We start from the raw sequence: 23321 nt of genomic DNA, 5'->3' as shown, positions 1-23321 counted from the left end.
GGGAAAGTCTTCATCAAGATAATGAAATTGTAAGTGATCAACTGTCGTATAACAGCCTTTCACACTATTTTCGTAACACATAACTGATGCAAATCTATCTGCATCCGATACAGGCTGTGATATACGTAGTCAACAACAAAGAAGAAAACCAGCAGAAGACATCACTGATTTCGATTTCTAGATATACGCTGCCCCCCCCCCCCCTCCTTCCCCCACAAATGCCACACTAGCAGCTACAGTAAAATCAATGGACAAAGTGTTCTAGATAAATCTAGTTTAAGACTGTTTATTTTTAAGTAATATTTCTCTATGTATGTATGTATGTATAAACGCTTGAAGATGAAGAGAACATGTTCGAAACGCATTGTATTATGTTAGATTAAGCATAAAATAAAAAGTGACTGGTAGCAGAAACTTGAAATAAATAATTAGATTAAATTAGATTAAGTCTAGAGACAGATGACCTTAGCAGTTTCGTCTCTTAGGAATTCCCACACATTTGAACATTTTTCAGATTACAGAAATATTTTTAGTGGACGATTCGCTGGTGAACTTATTATTTGTTTATCAATTTCTTTTGAGTTTCAATAAACTGTAAATGAAAATTAATTGCTCATTAAAAATTCAGAAAGAAAATAGAACGTAACAGGAAGATTCCTGACGTACTGAGGAACAGTGTTACTCGGTATTGTTTCGGATACGGACAGTTAGAACGAATTTAATTAGTTTCCCATGTTGGAGGCAATTTTTATATGGAGATAAAAATTCAACCTGCTCTTCTTCTTCTTCTTCTTCCTCGAAGAGGTGCAGTGGTATCAAGACAACTGTGTTTCAGCAGTTGGAACCATAGCAGGATGTGAAACCTCTGCAGACAGTAGACTTTGTCTGTTGTATAAGTGTCAGCGGGCAATCCCTCGCCACTGCTCCTCCGGCAGTTGGCATCAGCCCCGTTTTTTGAGGTCGAAAGCTCACCAGAGTGCACTCACTTCTGGATCATACACTACTGGCCATTAAAATTGCTACACCACGAAGATGACGTGCTACGGACGCGAAATTTAACCGACAGGAAGCAGATGCTGTGATATGCAAATGATTAGCTCTTCAGAGCATTCACGGTGGCGTCACCTACAACGTGCTGACATGAGGAAAGTTTCCAACCGATTTCTCATACACAAACAGCAGTTGACCGGCGTTGCCTGGTGAAACGTTGCTGTGATGCCTCGTGTAAGAAGCAGAAATGCGTACCATCACGTTTCCGACTTTGATAAAGGTCGGATTGTAGCCTATAGCGATTGCGGTTTATCGTATCGCGACATTGCTGCTCGCGATGGCCGAGATCCAATGACTGAATCGGTGGGTTCAGGAGGGTAATATGGAAGGCCGTGCTCGATCCCAACGGCCTCGTATCTCCAGCAGTCGAGATGACAGGCATCTTATCTGCATGGCTGTAACGGATCGTGCAGCCACGTCTCGATGCCTGAGTCAACAGATGGCTACCTTCGCAAGACAACAACCATCTGCACGAACAGTTTGACGACGTTTGCAGCAGCATGGACTATCAGCTCGGGGACCATAGCTGCGGTTACCCTTGACGCTTCATCACAGACAAGAGCGCCAGCGATGGTGTACTCAACGACGAACCTGGGAGAACGAGTGGCAAAACGTCATTTTGTCGGATGAATCCAGGTTCTGTTTACAGCATAATGATGGTCGCATTCGTGTTTGGCGACATCGCGGTGAACGCACATTGGAAGCGTGTTTTCGTCATCGCCATACTGAGGTATCAGCCGGCGTGATGGTATGGGGCGCCATTGGCTACACGTCTCGGTCACCTCTTGTTCGCATTGACGGCTCTTTGAACAGTGGATGTTACATTTCAGATCAGCTATGACCCGTGGCTATACCCCTCATTCGATCCCTGCGAAACCCTACATTTCAGCAGGATAATGCACGACCGCATGTTGCAGATCCTGTACGGGCCTTTCTGGATACAGAAAATGTTCGACTGCTGCCCTGGCCAGCACGTTCTCCACATCTCTCACCAATTGAAAACGTCTGGTCAATGGTGGCCGAGCAACTGGCTCGTCACAGTACGCCAGTCACTACTCTTGATGAACTGTGGTCTCGTGTTGAAGCTGCATAGGCAGCTGTACCTGTACACGCCATCCAAGCTCTATTTGACTCAATGCCCAGGCGTATCAATGCCTTTATTGCAGCAAGAGGTGGTTGTTCTGGGTACTGATTTCTCAGGATCTATGCACCCAAATTGCGTGAAAATGTAATCACATGTCAGTTCTAGTATAATATATTTGTCCAATGAATACTCGTTTATCATCTGCATTTCTTCTTGGTAAAGGAATTTTAATGGCCAGTAGTGTAAAACCTCAGAGCGAAGCCATCCCAGCCCCAGTTTGCCAGTTTATCTTCGGATCAATGGTAGTAGCGAGACGACTCCGGCGGGAATGCACTGTGCTCCTTGCGCTTGCCGCCTTGGTTCAGTACGACCCTGCCTGCCCATTAACTTCAGCGGAAGATGGCACAGGCAGTCGCGCACACAGGCGCTACCGTTTACACACTCTGCGCGCGCGGCTACATCGCGCTGTTGCCTTGAGGCTGCTTCGTCCGCCATGTAGAAACGTAAGCAGTCATCGCTACCACCCCCTTTTGTTGCATGGGTTCAGGTCCCTTGAGCATTATAGTACAGGCCACTCTCACGCATTCGGCTCTCTTCAGCACGTTAGTAATACAAGCGGTTCAAATGTCTCTAAGCAGTAAGGGACTTAACATCTGAGGTCATCAGTCCCCTATAACTTAGAACTACTTAAACCTAACTAACCCAAGGACATCAAACACATCCATGCCCGAGGCAGGATTCGAACCTCCAACCGTAGCAGCGGCGCGGTTCTGGACTGAAGCGCCTACAACCGCTCGGCCACATTGGCGGCCGTCTGTTAATAATACAGGTGGCGTTCAAGTTCTTCTGGTAACTACACGTGTTGATCACTGCATTCATTGATTCCTATACCTGTGTGTAAGTAGGATTAAGACGTCAGCGAAAGCTGCTTTCGGGTGTATCGTTATGAACTCTGGCAGAATTTATCACATTGCTAAACTTATATTAAGCTCCATTAGTGTTGAATCCAATGTCCACCTTCCTTAATCTAGTAATTAAGTGGGGTCCCATATTAGTATGAACGAATGGTTCAAATGGCTCTGAGCACTATGGGACTTAACATCTGTGGTCATCAGCCCCCTAGAACTTAGAACTATTTAAACCTAACTAACCTAAGGACATCACACACATCCATGCCCGAAGCAGGATTCGAACCTGCGACCGTAGCGGTCGCGCGGTTCCGGACTGAGCGCCTAGATATGAACAAAGACTGTCGCTTTCCACACTCGAGAGCGAGGTGAATTAAATTCCCTTCACCTTGTAACTTTCCGCTCCAAAAGGCGTCTGCTTATTCTGTGGTGGGCTGTTTACAACTGCCTGCCAGGCCTTAGGTTGCAGCCGGGAAGGGGAGGAGGTTACAGCCTGTTTTCTGGAACAGGCACGAGTCAGCAGGTGCCCTGTGAGTTGCACCCAGTGAATGTTGCAGCCAGAAGATGTCGAGGAAGGGTGCACTAGCCCCCCCCCCCCCTCCACCCTTTCCAACTCCTCCACAACTTGCCCGGTAGGTAGAAGTGCCGAGTGCTCTCCCTGCCCCGCCTTAAGGTACGTTTACACTGGGATACATGCATCGCGACATGTATGAGCGACATGTCAATTTGACATGTCGCGATACATCACCTCATACAAAAATTCACGGAACTTGTATGCGGACCCTCGAGCTCATACATGTCGCGTATACATTTTGTATACCGCTTTTTGGCCATATACGCGACATGTATGAGCGACATTTGAACTCGCGCATGCGCAGTACTATCATTTCCTGTCGTCTTGTCGCCTGCCGCTTATTTTGACGATTAGCGCATGCGTAGTACCAGGCTCTTTGGCGGCTGTTTGAGTTTTGGAGGTGCCGACTATCGTTTCGACGTTAATGTATCTGCATAGAACATAAAAAGGTGCCATATGCAACATTATTCTTCGTGTTTGCGAGGCCATTGTGCAAGTTTTATTCCAAGAAGTGAAGGTAAAAGTTTTATATATATCAGAGTATGTAATACATTCTATAATTTTTTCATGCATCTGGCACGTATATCAATTTTTTGCTATTGTTCCGGCGGCCTCGCGTGATAATGTTGACAACGGATGCCGACAATCGTGTGTGAGACGTTGGCATTAGCAATCGCGCGACAATGCAAATGTTTTGTAATGAAATCTTCGTTTCAAGAGGAATCCCCAGTGGCCAAAAGACGGAGTGTCACTGCCAACTGATCCTCTGGTGGAATCGCTTCCCGAAAGTTTGTGTTGGTTTTGGACACAAGAGGAGCCACAAGTGATAACAAACCGCGGAAATCCTCCATACTCATCCTAACATAATTTCTAAAATATGCGCCATCCTTTAGCGTTAATTCGCGAGAAACTCTCTCTGCCACCATCTACGCTTCCTCCGCCTTTTCTTCCTATCATCTTCCAAAAGAGCAAGTGTACCAGCACATAAAAATGTGAAATCTTCCAAATCGTCGTCGAAAGCTATCGCACAGTGATAGATATCAACCAGTGTAAACGCACGCTCATACACGTATGAGGTTGATACTTGTCAACTCATACAAATCGCGATACATGTCGCAAAGTCGCATATACATGTATCTCATACATGTGCCGATACAAATGGCAGTGTAAACGCACCTTAAACGTGGCTCGCTGATAAAGAGGACTGGAGGTGTTCGAACAAGAACTGTAATGCCTAAATTATTATTTTTTTTATTTTCTGTCGGACCCAATAATTTTTATTTTATTCTTTTTTTCGTACTTACTACCAGAGTTTCAGCAAATCCAATGGATAACATTAAAAGAGAATTACAAACACGGATTTTAAAAATCGTATCTCTTCTACTCGACGAAGCATACTTCAGAATAAAACACGGTCTATATCTGTGAATCAGCAGCTAGTATATGTAAAGTGAGTAAGATCCGTTGTCATTCTAACGAAATGGTCATTTTACATGCATACAGGGTGAACCAGAACTCCATCGACAAAATTTCGCAGGTTGTCCAGGGAAATTTTCCGAGTATTTGCGTATAAGAGACCCGCGGTCTTCAGTGGTTCGTTACAGAGTAATTACATTTCATTTGATTCCTTACCCCTTGTACGGTATTGCAGTGGCAGCAACTGCACAACGTCGACGATATGCGCGTGTTTCTTACATGGAGACAAACTAGTTCCATTTACTTCCGGCACTTTTCGTTAACAACAGTCAGGCCTTTCATACTCTTGGTCCTCAAGCTTCCATTCAGTAGCGCTCGGTCCGGTCTCCTATAGTTTTTCCGGCAGTGTTAGTTTTACGTTAACAGTGATACACAATTATATGTACAGGTTTACTCACGAAAGATCGGCCGATATGCACCTCGTCTGTGGGTTCAACAGATGCAATGGAAAAACGGCACGACAAGAATACAGAGGGGTCCAAAAAAATGTATCCACTGTTTAAAAGTCCATAACTGGCAAACTAATTGACGGAGTTGTCTCATCTTTGGTAGTGTAACAGTTTGTAGTTCCGGCAATCGCCATGTGGTGTCACCGCCAGACACCACATTTGCTAGGTGGTAGCCTTTAAATCGGCCGCGGTCCGTTAGTATACGTCGGACCCGCGTGTCGCCACTGTCAGTGATTGCAGACCGAGCGCCGCCACACGGCAGGTCTAGAGAGACTTCCTAGCACTCGCCCCAGTTGTACAACCGACTTTGCTAGCGATGGTTCACTGACAAAATACGCTCTCATTTGCCGAGACGATAGTTAGCATAGCCTTCAGCTACGTCATTTGCTACGACCTAGCAAGGAGCCATTACCAGTTACTATTGATATTATGAATCATGTACAGTCAAGAGCGATGTTCACCATTTATGGATTAAAGTTAAGTATTCCACCAGCTACGTCCGTTTTTCTAAAGTCTAATTTCCTTGTCCTGTTCCAGACCTCACGCCAGCCTGCGTGAGCTAAAACGCGTGCCTTTCGGCTTCCTCTAGTAAACCGGTGTTGGCTCTCCTGCCAACCCCCAACACGCCACACAAGCGTTGTATTGCGTTGTTTTGTTTTGACAGATGACAGTCGCCAGATAGTCAGTGTTTTGTTCTTAGTTGCACCTAGTTACTCGAGTAAACATGGCTGGCGCAAGGCTTACTTCTGATGAAAGGAAGTCAGTTTTGAAGTGGTATTTTAAGTGCGAAAACATTAATGAGGTTCATCGGCAATGGCGAAATGAGTATCAAACAGAGCCACCGTCACATTTAACGATTCGTCGCATTCGTGACAAATTTGAAGCCGAAGGCTATATTAAAGATGTACACAAACAACGATCTGGACGACCTGTAACAGTAACAAGTCCAGCTAACTCCCGTAGTGTGTTACAACAATTCACTCGCTCACCACAGAAGTCTGTGAGACAGTGTGCCCGTGAAACTGGAGTGAGTCGCTCAAGTGTTCGGCGAATTTTGAAGACAGCAAAGTCTGAAACGTCCCCTTAGAACAATTATATAAGACTGTGCTTAAACTGACACACAATATTTTTAGCGCAACGCAATCTGACTATCAAACATCCCTGCAAAAGAATGGCCCTGAGTAACATTAAACTATACCTTTCAGAAATAACTTACCTCACAAAAATCTTCATTACTCTAACTACTGCAATACAGCGAGCGCCACTACTGCAAGCTAAACAAAAGATTCAAACTACTGAAGGCACTAACTACTGATAGGCATAGTTAGCAAATGAAAGATTTTTGTAGAGAACAAACAATGTATTTACCTTAATAGTGTTGAAAAAGCATAGTATACATTGCAGTTCATAATATCCATTCTGTACTCAAAAATCCGCCATCTCATTTCCCACATCCACCACTGCTGGCGGCTCACCTCCAACTGCGCAACGCTACGCGCTGTTCACATCCAGCTGCCGCTGCCCAACACTACAATGGCAGACAACAATGCAAACTAGCCACAGGCTGCACACAGCACAGCCAGTGATTTTCATACAGAGCGCTACGTAACGTTGCCAATAAGAAAATATAAACAGCCTACTTACATAGCCCCCATGCTCCCCACAAAAAAAATTTTACAAATCGTTTTGGGCAGTGGCCAATAATGATTTGAAAAATTTTTTCATAATTACAATAACAAAGATATCAAATGCACACACTTATTAATACAATGTTGGTGAAAAGCTAAAATTTTCTCACAGTCCATATCATTCATCACAGTGAAACTGCCGTTTCTTTTCTCAAAGTCTGAGCAGTAAAAGACAATGCACACGGAAGTAGTGGATTTCCATGCAGTCTTGAAGAAGTCCTTCCAACGGAAAGACAGTGCAGACTCTTGACATGCTGACAGGTAATGGGCCACAACAGAGCAAACCCACAGCAGAGTCAGTCGAAGTTTTGAAGAAGATTGTTAGGTAGGTCGTCACAGAGCAGACCCACTGTAGTCCTGGTAGAGAATATGGTATTGGTGGGCCACCAGAGGCACAGACCCACTGCACTCCTTGTAGAAATAATGGTATTGGTGGGCCATGAAAGATGCAGACCCACTGTAGTACTTGTAAAGATGGCCAGCAGCCATCTGTTGTGACTGTGCAGGTGCACAATCACCATTGAAGAGTCTTGCAGATAATATAGCAAGTCCATAACCACCACTTGTGCACTCACAAATTTTTTGGAATTGTCCTTAGAACCAGCAATGCTGTTATCCAGTCCCTTGCTGAATTATCAACACACGTGCAAACACTAACAGTCCCTACTTCTTACATATTGTCCATATACTATGACCAACGGAAACGTGTGCAGTGAAATGTAACTTACAAGTTACTAATATGATGAACTGGTGTCAATTACCATTTTATAACATGAGAATACAATTACAAAGGTACAAAATACATCATTAAAGAACATAACAATACAGATAACATTTGTAGTACAGGCTTTACAACAGAATAGAAATAAACATATACATCAGTGTTACAGGAATTATGACATAAGTAAATACATAAACGATCAGAATAACTTTTGAAACATCAACTTTACACATGAGCATTAAAACAAAACAGAATAAATAATGTCTAAGCATCTTTACAAGGTAAATAACATATTATTAATGCCAATTATATTTGAGGATAACAGTATTCCTCATCATAGTGAATATAGCTTAGTATTAGAAGAAGAAAAAATTCTATGAAACTACACAGAGACAGGAAGAAAACAAAGTGGGATAACACAAACGGAAAGGACAGGGTTTGTTTTCAGTGTAACATTTGGTACTGCAGTCCACCCCAAAACTTCATTCCATATATCTTTCCTCTTATTTCATCCTTTGTTTCCACCAAAAAAATTCTATCTAAGCATGCTTTCTGTATTTATATGTTCACATATTTCTTACCTCATTATTTATTTTCCATTATCTTACCTCATCATTTATTTCCAAGAAAATCCTACCTATACCTGCTTTCTGTACTTTTTTCGTATAACTTCTCAATGCATTTCTCCCAATTCATCGCAACTCATTCTCTTATAGTCTACCCCCTCTTAAGCTAACTTAAAGATACTGAGCTCAGATGCTAAACTAAGGGACGAGGCAATGCAACAGCATAAAACAATTAACACAAACATCAATGACAAAAATTAACATAGGCAAAGCAATTGCAATATTACAACTAATATAAGGCACTGTGCAGCAAAGAAGAAAAATACATTCGTAGTAAAACTGGCTTAGCAGAGTAACACAAAATCAAATTCAGTAACACTATGCCTGGCAAACAGCAGTAACTTATACCTAAACATGACTTAGCTCAAGCAAAAAAAACATTACACTAAAGACAACAATGCAGACAAGGGAAATGCATATTCACATCTTAATGTCTATGTAATTAAAGTGGTGCACCACAACAACTTATTGTAAAAAGATATATTACCATGTACTTGAAACGAATATTATGTATGCAGTTACTGTTACTAGTCCCTTCTTATTGTTCTTACCATTCCAAGAGCTCCTTTTTCGAAGAATGTGGATCATAAAGTAATTATTTAATAGATCTGTTGACAGAAAGTGTTCACATTAGCAAATGCATTTAATTTTATTTTATGAAACCAATGCTGCAAGACAGCTGGAAACCAGATATCAAATGAAATAAGCAACTATGTACAAAGTAAAGCATAAGAACATCATTCAGTAGTCATGAGGCATTTCATAAGTTAGTAGAAAAATCTCTCAACTACAGAGACAGTAGTCATAATCAGGTGTATAGACATAAAAATATTTCTCGTCATTTCATTAGGCATTTCAGTAAATATCATAAATTAAGAGCTCCACAGTGTAATCATATGTTTTCAAGTTCGACCATGTCGTTTTTGCGATGCTTTCTACAAAGGAAAGTCAATAGCGAGGATAATGGCCTCCCTTTTTTTTTTTACCTGTGCCTCTGAGAGGCACTAATGGCTTTTTTCCAGGCGACGCACAGCTGGCCGCTCAAGACGCATTACGTCAAGGTCACTTGGCTTTCTTAGCGAAATATTTACGACACCAGTTTGCAATACAGTGACAGTCTCATATAAAAATATTTCACAGGTCAAGAATTTGCGTTACAAAGCTGTAGAAACAAAATCCTATTGATATAACAGTGTCCAAAAAATTTTCGTCAGCATTGTAATACATTCACGCATTTACATACATTTCATAACTCTTAACGTACGATTCTTGGTTTCCAACATCCTTTATCACAAGTCAGAGTCCCTAACCACTACTCATTATTTCTTACCTTATTCGTCGACACTTCTTCAATATTTCATCATAACAGATACATAGCATAATCAAATAACTCATATAGCATCAGCTTATGGATCATAAACTTACCGCAACAGCATAATACACATAGTCATCGTAGTAATAACATCATAACATCGCAGTCAACTCTCAAAATCGTCGTAGCTTCCTCCAATAATTAAAAAAAATTCTCTGCTCATGTCAAAAGTGTCATCTGCCTCAAACGTACTTTAAAAATCGTTATCCCATACCAAATATATCATTCAAAGTTCTCATAATATCACAATAGGTCCAAAAAAATATAAACAGTTCACAAAGTACAGACAAAATACAATTTCTTAAGTGTGAAGTTACCCAATGGTGTAATTGTGTAAACATGTGTCACTGACATAGTAAAAAATGCTTGTGTCTCTCAGTTAAATGATCAGATAGCCGTGTAATTTATATGTTAGAGGAATATGGTACCGATGTGTAAAGTTGTATAAGCAAATACCATATTAGCTAGGGCTCCTTGTGCTTGCCAAACACATGGTACACAAAGTAAGCGTGTACCCCCCTGAGGATTATTGTAATTATACCCTCAGGTGTTACAGATTACAGCAATGGAATGAAATGTATCATGGAAAACTTTCTTTGTAATTCATAAATCTTTAAAAATAAATGTTTTAAGTACAAAATTAATCACTCAAATACGTGTCCTGTAGCGCTAAATGTGCGTCTTGCTGTAAGATAATCTCTGTGGAAGTGTCGTAGTTATCGTCCTCCGAAAGCTAAGTTCTGCAGAAGTCAATGTACATACCTCATGATAAACAAAAGTGAAATGCTTTGCGTGTAGGTATCTTAGTTACTATGCTCATTGTTGTGATGAAGAAATTACTGTGCTGTAACATATTGTTGTGCTACGGAAACGGCTGTCTCATTGTGGCTATACCACAAAAGTTACTACTAAAACATGTTTTACTTTCCAGAATAATACAGAAAAACTGTGCAGATATAAAACAGAAGCACCGCAAAAGCAGCATTGCAAATTTTCACTCATTAGTAGCGTCGTGATAAAATCGTGTAGCTGTCACATAAACTAACCATTGTCTCATCTGGTATCTCACATAAAGTACCTTAAATCCAGAATGTATTTTCAAGTAAACCAAAATGTTGCATTAGATTCTCATTAGCAGTACTGGTAAATGTTCTAAGTATGTGAGCGTTATAGTCGTTACGTAATCGTGCAACTAACAAGCAAGAATGCACACATACAATAACACTGTGACGTCTGTTCACAATAACAATGCATTCGTAATTTCTATTTAAATTAGTTCTCTTGGTTCTAGACTGGATATTTAACTTCAAACATTGTAGCATGATAACAGTTTCTAAGTGTGATAATGCATACTAGAAATGTGAAGTGAAACGTTTTATGGCAAAGACAAAGTTGAAAAGCAGATTATCTTTCAAGAAACGGTTTTACATGTGAAATGTGGTGGAAACCTTTGCTCTTCTCAGTACGCAAAGTTTCAACTTGAATGCAATTATCATGCGGTATTCGTCCGTAAAGAATACTGGAATTTTGCTCACGGTTAGCGTCAATGTTATTTTTCCCTGAGCCAGCAGGCGCAAGTGGCTGCCTGCGGTGCGAGTCATTGTCTGTTTCTTTGTTGGCGCGCGTCGTTATTGGGATTAGGAGACCTAACTTCTACAAATTCGCCTTGCCGAGAGGGCTCTGCTCTGTTTAAATCCCGCCAGTTCTGATGTAGTTCAGGTCTGTCGTTACGATCATATCGTCTGTCGTCATGTCGGTACATTCCATAGTTTCTTTCCTGTCGGTCACGTGGTGCAGAATTTCTCCCTGAATCGTCACTGTGCGCTGGACCGTTGCGTGTGAAGTTATTCTGTCTCCCTTGATAATAATTTTTTTGGTTCCCATATTGTCTGTTTCTAAGGTAATCTCTGTCATATTCATTACTACGAAAATGCGATCTTTCTCTGTAACTATTATTACTCTGCCAGTGGTTGTCATATGGGTGGTGTCTGTTTTGATCACGATTTGCGTTGTAAGAATAGCCTTGTCGTGTCCAGTTATTGTTTCTGTCGTCACGAAATTGTGACGTATGTGACCTGTAGTGATTGTTTTCCTGTTTTCGCATCCCGCGACTGTCTGTGTCAATTTCCAGTTCTTGTAACAATCCCTGAAAAGCTTCAATGTCGTCTTTGCAACGTCCTGCCAAAATAATATGTCGTAAATGTTCAGGCAGTTTGATTAAGCAAATGCGGATGAGTTCTGAGGGGCTGTATGGGTTTGAAAGATACTGATTCTTATGCAACATGTCTTCAAAATATTTCATAAGACTGGAAAATTCAGATTGTTCGAAACGTTTCATCATTATGATGCTATGTTTTACTCGGTCTTGTGTAGCTTGAGACCAATATGCTGAGAGGAAGGCATGGTAAAATTCTCCTTCACTGCAGCAATCGTGAATGACCATTCGAATTCTTACAGCTGGTTCATTCTCTAAGTAGCCACACATAAATTCTAACCTGTGCTCCAATGACCAGTTGCGAGGGAAACAATGAGAGAATTGATGGAGCCACACTTGTGGATGAATGTCGTTGGCAGAATTCTTAAACGTTTTGAATTTACTTGTAGTAATGAACAGCTTATAGTCAAAATCATCGTGTCGGCGAGTAGCATGTCGATCATTGTTACGTCGTGTCGGCGGTTCCATCTCAAAATTCGGTGTACCTTGCCAATTCCTTTCATAATTTCCGAAATGCCCTGTGTTATTATTTTGTGGTTTTTTTCGTATTTCTAAGTTCCTCTTCCCATGTTGGAGCGCGAGTGTCCTCTGAAATATGTAATTCTTGTATTACCTGCATCAACTGATCTTGTACTTCCCGGATTTCTCTTTTGTACTGTGTATTGATTTGATTTTGATTTTGTTTGAATTTTCTTATTTGTTCATACTCTTCTGTGTCAGTGAAGGCTACGGGTCTTGTGTCATTCAGATCATCATCTACCTTTGTAGATAAGTTAGTGACCTGATCCGAAAGTTTGGCTACTTTCTCCGATAGTGTACTTATTTCCTCCATGTGTCTTTCTGAACCAATTTTCAGGGTATCTACTGTGTCCTTTAAATTTTCCTGAGTTTTTGCAAGTTGCGTAACCGAATCGGTAGATGCAACTGAGTCAATTTTAGCTTGCAAGGTCTCATGATTTTCATGAACAATAGTTTGCAGTTCTTTTATGGCTGCTTCGTGATTCTGTAATGCATTTTCATGACGCGAAAAAATAGGTTGGAAATGCTCACAAATTTGTGTTTTTACGTCATTACAGACCTTTTGACATTTCGATTCGATGTTATGTAACTCAGTAGTTAAATCTTCACGTGTTTGTTCAAGTGTAGTGTCTAACTTCCGAAGATTTTGTTCCATTGTGTCTAACTTTTGAAGATTTTGTTCCACTGTGTCTAACTTTTTAAGATTTTGTTCCACTGTGTCTAACTGTTGCTGTGTTTGTCTCTGGTGTTGTTCCATTGTGTCTAACTTTTGAAGCTTTTGTCCCATTTGTTGCATTAATTGTAATAACAATGCATTAGTGTCTGGAATCTGTTCCTCTACGCTTTTCGGCAGTGCATTTGCACCAGCAACATTCACGTTTTGACAAGCAGAAAATGTGTCTTGACTCATTTGAGAAAACGGTGAGTACCCAAAACCTAAGTCTACAGTATTTGCAATATTGTGTTCTGTCATTTCGGATTCCTGAGGGGAGCTGTTGCCGACCGATCGATCGATAATGCTTCCCTGTTCACTAATTATATCACTGTCTACACCATTGTTTGCAGCCCGCTCCATTTCCCTATGTACAATTACCAAATTACTACTTTCAACATCAGTTAATTCATTACTCGGTGGCGCTAACACACTGCTTTCGTCTTCACTGTCATTTCTCAGTTTACTTTGGAGCCTAGTGTTACGTTTTTCACACGCCATTATTGTCACAATATTTCACACGACAACACAGAAAAACACAATTTGAAGAGCAAAAATAGGAGAACACATTAACATAGCACTGAAAATAATATCTAGTTAATTGCAAGCGCAGCTGCGAAATACTTGGTGCAAATCTACATGCGTGCCACACCTGTTTTACTGTGCAACAATGAAAAACCACAACTACCAAGGAAATTCTCTCTATAATTACGCGCTAGCAATAAACAAAAGCTACACTAAATACACAAACTACAAGAAAAAATCAGAAGATTCCAGTGAGGTATCCTAGGCTAAGGGTCGACATATGGAACGTCCCCTTAGAACAATTATATAAGACTGTGCTTAAACTGCACACAATATTTTTAGCGCAACGCAATCTGACTATCAAACATCCCTGCAAAAGAATGGCCCTGAGTAACATTAAACTATACCTTTCAGAAATAACTTACCTCACAAAAATCTTCATTACTCGAACTACTGCAATACAGCGAGCGCCACTACTGCCAGCTAAATAAAAGATTCAAACTACTGAAGGCACTAACTACTGATAGGCATAGTTAGCAAATGAAAGATTTTTGTAGAGAACAAACAATGTATTTACCTTAATAGTGTTGAAAAAGCATAGTATACATTGCAGTTCATAATATCCATTCTGTACTCAAAAATCCGCCATCTCATTTCCCACATCCACCACTGTTGGCGGCTCACCTCCAACTGCGCAACGCTACGCGCTGTTCACATCCTCCTGCCGCTGCCCAACACTACAATGGCAGACAACAATGCAAACTAGCCACAGGCTGCACACAGCACAGCCAGTGATTTTCATACAGAGCGCTACGTAACGTTGCCAATAAGAAAATATAAACAGCCTACTTACAAGTCGAAGTGCTACATCCCTCGAGTGCTACACGCAATGAACGAGGACGACCCAGATCGCAGAATGGAGTACTGCGAGTGGTTTACTAACATGATGCGCAACGGTGAAGAGTTTGCAGAGATGATTGTGTGGTCTGATAAGGCACAGTTCAAACTCAATGGTACAGTAAATCGTCACAATTGCATCTACTGGTCCACCGAAAAAAAAAAAGATGGATAGGCCGTAGAGATGCTGTGAAGTATCCACCACGTTCCCCAGACCTAACTCCTCAGGATTTTTACCTGTGGGGAACACTAAAGGACGTCGTTTATCGACAAAAGCCTCGCTCATTGGATGAACTTCGAGAATCCATCGTACATCCATGTGCAAATATCCAACTGAACACGTTGCAGTCAGTAGTTCCTGCTGCAGTTCGGCGGCATCGTTTGTGTGTGGATGTTGATGGTGACCAAAAAATGGTTCAAATGGCTCTGAGCACTATGGGACTTAACAGCTGAGGTCATCAGTCCCCTAGAACTTAGAACTACTTAAACCTAACTAACCTAAGGACATCACACACATCCATGCCCAAGGCAGGATTCGAACCTGCGACCGTAGCGGTCCCACGGTTCCAGACTGTACAGCAGGTGTGCATCTGTACCTAGGCGCCCAAGAACAACCGGATCCGTTCATGTCATTACGTTTTGGTAACTGCATATTAGCCTGCAGCCGTTTTCACGGTCGCGAAAGTGCTTTCACAGAAACAAAGATAACTCTCGCAACAAAGCCTATTAGTCATAATTACATTATTACTTTGTAATGAGCCACCGGAGGCCATGGGTCCTTATACCAAAACACTCAGACAATATCCCTGGACAATCTCTGGTTAATCCTGTTTGGGTGGCATGAGTTGTGCGTAGCTTCTTCTCCCACTCCTGGCGCTACGCGTGGGCGTTCTCGTCTGTGACCTGAAAACGTGAAAACAGTTTTCTTTATTACAACAGTTCTACGTCTTTATCAGTATTGTGCAAATCACTGCGGAGAGCACGGCAGAGGGTACTTCATACTGTACCTTGTACTTATGTTTCTTAACTTTCTCTCTATGTATAGAGCATGATTGCTTAAAGGCCCCAGTACGTGCTGTAACGAGTCTAACAAGGTGAAGGCTCCATACTGTAAATCAAGGATTTTGATGCGCTTCAAATATGTTGTAGAGGCACTTACCCTGTGTACCTGGCTATCCGGTTTTTTAGCGACGGGCCTTGGTTTTTGAGAAAATAGATTTTGAACTTCATTGCTTGCTTTGTATACCCGTAACATAACATACATTCCGAGCGAGTCGGTGTTGTGCAGGACTAAAGGTTCACGACCACTGCGCTGGAGGTTGTTGTTGTTGTGGTCTTCAGTCCTGCGACTGGTTTGATGCAGCTCTCCATGCTACTCTATCCTGTGCAAGCTTCTTCATCTCCCAGTACTTACTGCAACCTACATCCTTCTGAATCTGCTTAGTGTATTCATCTCTTGGTCTCCCCCTACGATTTTTACCCTCCACGCTGCCCTCCAATACTAAATTGGTGATCCCTTGATGCCTCAGAACATGTCCTACCAACCGATCCCTTCTTCTGGTCAAGTTGTGCCACAAACTTCTCTTCTCCCCAATCCTATTCAATACTTCCTCATTAGTTATGTGATCTACCCATCTAATCTTCAGCATTCTTCTGTAGCACCACATTTCGAAAGCTTCTATTCTCTTCTTGTCCAAACTATTTACCGTCCATGTTTCACTTCCATACAAGGCTACACTCCATACAAATACTTTCAGAAATGACTTCCTGACACTTAAATCTATACTCGATGTTGACAAATTTCTCTTCTTCAGAAACGCTTTCCTTGCCATCCATGCGCTGGAGGTACCATGTTCGAATCCTGTTCCCAAATGTTCTTTTTTATCTATGTAAGAACGGTCCGGAAAATTTTGTCCTGACGTTCAAAAACGAGTAGACGAATTATTAGTTAAAAACAGTCTTGGTTGCAATTTTATTTTATTTTTTTATTTTTCAATAATGCATTTCGCCTTATCTAGGCATCTTCAGGTTGATCTTAATTTGGTACTTCTTAGAATGATCTTTTAGACAGTGTAGCCAAAAGGCATCGTCGAATACATCAGGCCAACATCTCCTTCGTTAAACTCAGTAAAAACTTTTCTAGATGGACGCGAGTAATTCCAAGACCTGCATAACGCGTTCCCGTTCACAGGAGCGAGTCACAGAATAAGATGGGGCTCAGGTAATAAGCTGCAAGACGGTTGCTGTCATAAAATGCGCGTGATGTTGCGAAAATTTGTGCTTCGGTCGTTTCGGTTTTAATTTGGCACACCTTACACCGTTTGTTGATATTCTTTGAAATAAAATTGAAAAATTCGGTCCATTTTGAAAAAAAAAAAAACAAAAAAAAAGTACGCAAGCAGGATTCGAACACGGTACCTCCAGCGCGTTAGCTTTGAACCTTTACCCCTGCGCTACACTGACTTGCTCAGAACATATGTAACGTTACGGGTATACAAAACGAGCAATGAACTTCAAAATCGATCCCTCACTAAAAAACCGGATAGCCAGGTACTCAGGGCAAGTGCGCCTACAACATACTTAAAGCGCATCAAAATCCGTGACTTACAGTATGGAGGGTCCCCCTTGTAAGATATCATCGCTATCCCTGCGGGACGACAGTCTACGTAGGGGTTGTAGTATATTCGTAGATTCATCATTTAAAGCTGGTTCTCGAAACTTACTAAGTGCTGCCAAGATGAGTAACTTAGAAAAAGGTATCCGCTGTGTACTGAAACAACTTAAATCACTTGATAAAGACAAGTCTTCCGGTCCAAGATGCATACGAATTGTATTCCTTTCAGAGTATTCTGATATAGTAGCTCCGTATTTAGCGATCATATACGAGGGCAGTTCAATAAGTAATGCAACACATTTTTTTCTGAAACAGGGGTTGTTTTATTCAGCATTGAAATACACCAGGTTATTCCCCAATCTTTTAGCTACACAACACTATTTTTCAACGTAATCTCCATTCAATGCTACGGCCTTACGCCACCTTGAAATGAGGGTCTGTATGCCTGCACGGTACCATTCCACTGGTCGATGTCGGAGCCAACGTCGTACTGCATCAATAACTTCTTCATCATCCGCGTAGTGCCTCCCACGGATTGCGTCCTTCATTGGGCCAAACATATGGAAATCCGACGGTGCGAGATCGGGGCTGTAGGGTGCATGAGGAAGAACAGTCCACTGAAGTTTTGTGAGCTCCTCTCGGGTGCGAAGACTTGTGTGAGGTCTTGCGTTGTCATGAAGAAGGAGAAGTTCGTTCAGATTTTTGTGCCTACGACCACGCTGAAGTCGTTTCTTCAATTTCTGAAGAGTAGCACAATACACTTCAGAGTTGATCGTTTGACCATGGGAAAGGACATCGAACAGAATAACCCTTTCAGCGTCCCAGAAGACTGTAACCGTGACTTTACCGGCTGAGGGTATGACTTTAAACTTTTTCTTGGTAGGGGAGTGGGTGTGGCGCCACTCCATTGATTGCCATTTTGTTTCAGGTTCGAAGTGATGAACCCATGTTTCATCGCCTGGAACAATCTTTGACAAGAAATTGTCACCCTCAGCCACATGACGAGCAAGCAATTCCGCACAGATGGTTCTCCTTTGCTCTTTATGGTGTTCGGTTAGACAACGAGGGACCCAGCGGGAACAAACGTTTGAATATCCCAACTGGTGAACAATTGTGACAGCACTACCAACAGAGATGTCAAATTGAGCACTGAGTTGTTTGATGGTGATCCGTCGATCATCTCGAACGAGTGTGTTCGCACGCTCCGCCATTGCAGGAGTCACAGCTGTGCACGGCCGGCCCGCACGCGGGAGATCAGACAGTCTTGCTTGACCTTGCGGCGATGATGACACACGCTTTGCCCAACGACTCACCGTGCTTTTGTCCACTGCCAGATCACCGTAGACATTCTGCAACCGCCTATGAATATCTGAGGTGCCCTGGTTTTCCGCCAAAGGAAACTCGATCACTGCCCATTGTTTGCAACGCACATCCGTTACAGACGCCATTTTAACAGCTCTGTACAGCGCTGCCACCTGTCGGAAGTCAATGAAACTATACGAGACGAAGCGGGAATGTTTGAAAATATTCCACAAGAAATTTCCGGTTTTTCAACCAAAATTGGCCGAGAAAAAAAATGTGTTGCATTACTTATTGAACTGCCCTCGTACAACCACTCACTTGACAAGAGATCCGTACCAAAAAGCGGGGCAGTTGCAGATGTCACACCAAAACTCAAGAAAGGAAAGAGGAGTAATCCCCTGAATTACAGATCCATGTCAAAGACGTCGATTTACAATAGGATTTTGGAACATAATTATACTGAGATCGATAATAATGAATTATCCTCAAAAAAAAAAAAAAAAAAAAAATCCTATCCATTGACACATAGCACAGATTCAGAAAATATCGTTCATGTGAAACACAACTAGTTCACGATAAAACATAAAAATTCAAAAGCTGTCAGTTCAGCTGGTTACCAATGGATGAGAGTTACGAGCTACTTTAATTGGAACCATCACATAGATAACGTTGTGGGGAAGGCAAACCAAAGATGCTTTTTATTACCAGAACAGAAAATGCAACAGACCACTCTACACTACGCTTATCTGTCCTCTGTTAGAATATTGCTGTGAGGTACGAGGCCTTACCAGGTGTGGCTAACGGAAGACATCGAAAAAGTCCAAAGAAGGACAGTTCGTTTTCTATTGTCGCGAGATTGGTCAGGGGGTGTTACAGATATGATACGCGAGTTGAGATGGCAATCTTTAACACAAAGGCGTTCTTCGTTGCGGTGCATTCTCTTCACGAAAGCTGAATCTCCAACTTTCTCCCCCTACTGCGAAAATATTTCGTAAAAGTCCGCCTTCACAGGGAGAAATCATCATCGTGTTAAAATAGAGAAGTCAGAGTTCGTACGGAAAGACTTTCCCGCGTTGATCGAGAGTGGGAAGGTAGATAAATGGTGTGGACAAACAGCGTTTTGGACAGGCGGAAGTGGAAGAGGCTCATAGAGCAGGCGTATGGTCGATAAGGCTCTTGCCACAGGTAAAGTAAAGTAAGTATGTAGTCATGTAGATGTGGATGTAGACGTAGATGTAGATGTGCCTCATACAAGAAGGAGAAGTAGCACGTAAACGTTAAAACAAGTAGAAGCAATATCATATGCGTATGTAGGAGGGAATATTGTGCAGCGTTATGTAGACAGCAGGTGGCGCTTTATCTCTTCTTCTGGCGGTCTCATATTTTGTTTACGTTGGTCATTTGCAAGGCGGCCCCGACGCAGCTCGGACAGGGCGGCGCAGCACCCTGCTGGTGGGAGGGGGGGGTGCGGGAGGCGTGGGCGGGTGGGTGCGGGCGGGGGGGGGGGAGGGTGCGGGCGGCAGGCGAGCGAGGACTCGGGGCGCAGGTAGGCCGTGACGTAGGGGGCAGGTACAGCCACGGAAATAAGTAGTCATACAGCAGGTGGTGACAGACTACGATGGTGTGTTGGGTTAGTAAATCACCCACAGCGCCGATACGAATAAGTACGATGATGTAGCACCAGATAACCATGTTGTTGGTGTAAGTAGGCTGTTTATCTATGTAAGTAGGCTGTTTATGTTTTCTTTATGTAAGTAGCCTGTTTATGTTTTCTTATTGGCAACGTTACGTAGCGCTCTGTATGAAAATCACTGGCTGTGTTGTGTGCAGTCTGTGGCTAGTTTGCATTGTTGTCTGCCATTGTAGTGTTGGGCAGCGGCAGCTGGATGTGAACAGCGCGTAGCGTTGCGCAGTTGGAGGTGAGCCGCCAGCAGTGGTGGATGTGGGGAGAGAGATGGCGGAGTTTTGTAATTTGTCATGAACTGCTATATATATTATGACTATTAAGGTAAATACATTGTTTGTTCTCTACTAAAATCTTTCATTTGATAACTATCCCTATCAGTAGTTAGTGCCTTCCGTAGTTTGAATCTTTTATTTAGCTGGCAGTAGTGGCGCTCGCTGTATTGCAGTAGTTCCAGTAACGAAGATTTTTGTGAGGTAAGTGATTTCTGAAAGGTATAGGTTAAAGTTAGTCAGGGTCATTCTTTTGCAGGGATCTTTGATAGTCAGATTGCGTTGCGCTAAAAACATTGTGTGTCAGTTTAAGCAGAGTCTTGTACAATTGTTCTAAGGGGACGTTTCATTGGTAATGATGCTTCCCGTATGCCATGAAAATTGCGAACATCATAGAATGAAGCCGAGCGACTGTGCAATCTATCATTAAGCGGTATAAGAACAGGCATGCAGTAATAAACAGTGAACGACACGGTCGTCCACAGAAGCTTACAACAAGAGACACCTGAATGCTACTAAGAATCATCAAGAAAAACCCGGAAACGACAGCGTCGGCGCTACCCGCACATGTACATGACCACTTCCGAAAGGACATCACTCCAAGGGCAGTTCGTACCATTCTCAGTCGTTCGGGCTACAGAGCCAGGGTCCCGAGACGAAAGCCCTACATCAGCAAAAAGAACAGGAAGTGGCGGATGGAATTCGTGAGGCAGCATGTATCCAAGACAGCAGACTTCTGGGATACTGTATTGTTTAATGATGAAAGTAAATTTAATATCGTGCACAATGATGGTAGGATCTTGGTCTGGAGAAGACCGAATACAGACCTCGACCGAAACAACATTCAACCTACGGTGAAGGGCTACGTGGGGTTTCCTCTCGTGGGGTTTCCTACAAGGGTGCAGCAGGTAGCGAAGCTGTCCCGAGCAACCGGTTCCCTAACGAGGTGCCGGCGGAAGTGGCCGAGCGGTTCTAGGCGCTACAGTCTGGAACCGCGCGACCGCTACGGTCGCAGGTTCGAATCCTGCCTCGGGCATGGATGTGTATGATGTCCTTAGGTTAGTTAGGTTTAAGTAGTTCTAAGTTCTAGGGGACTGATGACCTCAGAAGTTAAGTCGCATAGTGCTCAGAGCCATTTGAACCATTTTGAACCCTAACGAGGTGTTTGCAAATTGAGCCTCCCCCACTGCTTGCCGGCCGGAGTGGCCGAGCGGCTCTAGGCGCTACAGTCTGGAGCCGCGCGTCCGCTACTGTTGCAGGTTCGAATCCTGCCTCGGGCATGGATATGTTTGATGTCCTTAGGTTAGTTAGGTTTAAGTAGTTCTAAGTTCTAGGGGACTGATGACCCCAGAATTTAAGTCTCTTAGTGCTCAGAGCCATTTCTTCCCCCACTGCTTGTCTACTCCAGTCGCTCACCCTCAGTGCAGGTGTTGTCACCGTTTCTCAGACAGTGTCGTCGTCGATAGCTTTCGTTCCGTGCATTTTCCTATACAGGGTTATTACAAATGATTGAAGCGATTTCACAGCTCTACAATAACTTTATTATTTGAGATATTTTCAAAATGCTTTGCACACACATACAAAAACTCAAAAAGTTTTTTTAGGCATTCACAAATGTTCGATATGTGCCTTTAGTGATTCGGCAGACATCAAGCCGATAATAGAGTTCCTCCCACACTCGGCGCAGCATGTCCCCGTCAATGAGTTCGAAAGCATCGTTGAAGCGAGCTCGCAGTTCTGGCACGTTTCTTGGTAGAGGAGGTTTAAACACTGAATCTTTCACATAATCCCACAGAAAGAAATCGCATGGGGTTAAGTCGGGAGAGCGTGGAAGCCATGACATGAATTGCTGATCATGATCTCCACCACGACCGATCCATCGGTTTTCCAATCTCCTGTTTAAGAAATGCCGAACATCATGATGGAAGTGCGGTGGAGCACCATCCTGTTGAAAGATGAAGTCGGCGCTGTCGGTCTCCAGTTGTGGCATGAGCCAATTTTCCGCGGGCTACGCGCGAAACCTGCCCGCACGAGTTCAACCGTTTCTTCGCTCACTGCAGGCCGACCCGTTGATTTCCCCTTACAGAGGCATCCAGAAGCTTTAAACTGCGCATACCATCGCCGAATGGAGTTAGCAGTTGGTGGATCTTTGTTGAACTTCGTCCTGAAGTGTCGTTGCACTGTTATGACTGACTGATATGAGTGCATTTCAAGCACGACATACGCTTTCTCGGCTCCTGTCGCCATTTTGTCTCACTGCGCTCTCGAGCGCTCTGACGGCAGAAACCTGAAGTGCGGCTTCAGCCGAACAAAACTTTATGAGTTTTTCTATGTATCTGTAGTGTGTCGTGACCATATGTCAATGAAAGGAGCTACAGTGAATTTATGAAATCGCTTCAATCATTTGTAATAGCCCTGTACTTCTGTTCTATGCAGTGTACACGATGGAAGTGATAACAAGAACGAAACGGAGTCCGTGTCTTATGAAGGATGGTCACCGCTACAGTATTTATGGGAAAAATGAAGAATATACGAACTGGATGTGCGTCAATTGTGAATGGAGTAGGTGCAAAGGCCGTTTAAAAATGGCAAATGGTGCATTCGTTGCTCAACAGCAACATTCTTGTCCACCT

The sequence above is a fragment of the Schistocerca cancellata genome, chromosome 5 (genome assembly GCF_023864275.1).
Source record: "Schistocerca cancellata isolate TAMUIC-IGC-003103 chromosome 5, iqSchCanc2.1, whole genome shotgun sequence".
In the NCBI taxonomy this organism is placed as follows: Eukaryota; Metazoa; Arthropoda; class Insecta; order Orthoptera; family Acrididae; genus Schistocerca; species Schistocerca cancellata.
This window is presented reverse-complemented; position numbering follows the sequence as displayed.